A 733-nucleotide genomic window follows, 5' to 3' on the forward strand; every position below is an offset into this window, starting at 1 on the left:
AGATTTATTGTAAGAAGAGAACTCTGACTGCTTTGTTAAGAATGAATTGAGGATAGGTATTGGTGAGTAATAGACCATTGCAATAGTTCAGGTAAGATATGATAGAGGCTAGGAAAAAATGGTGTGAATATTGACAATGTTCTGTCCATGCCCTATGGCCTCCCAAATACTGACAGTCACGAGTGACGTGAAGGGGTTCCTTTTTCTTCTAACTCCCACTCTTATTTTGCTAATTGGAGATACCAACCTAAGACTGGAGGGTGGCAACAGAATGAGGTTAGATATTTATTTCCTCTGCTCCTTTTTGCCTTAACTTCTCCTGCTCTTGTATCAAAGGCCATGGCTTAGTCAGACAGCTTTCACCATAGAACTATTCTCACTAGTTTCCAGTAATGATTCCTTCTCCTTGTCACTTCAGACTGCATCATCAACAGCTTCTGTTGATCCTAGCCATGGAGTCTTGAAGTATTTCTGGTTGGTTTCCACAAACCTTACTATAACTTTTATTTTTACTTATTTATGTATTTATGCATGCATGTATGTATGTATGTATGTATGTATGTATGTATGTATGTATGTATGTATTTTGCCAAAACTAGGTTTTAGTGATGAAATTTATAAGAAACAACTACAGTCACTGTTTTTTTTTTACCCATTCCCCCCTCCCCTTAGGCAACCATCAGCATGTCCTCTGTATCTATGGATTTGCTTATTTTTTGTTTTGTTTATTCAT

The sequence above is a fragment of the Pteropus vampyrus genome, unplaced genomic scaffold (genome assembly GCF_000151845.1).
Source record: "Pteropus vampyrus isolate Shadow unplaced genomic scaffold, Pvam_2.0 Scaffold17, whole genome shotgun sequence".
Classification (NCBI taxonomy): Eukaryota; Metazoa; Chordata; class Mammalia; order Chiroptera; family Pteropodidae; genus Pteropus; species Pteropus vampyrus.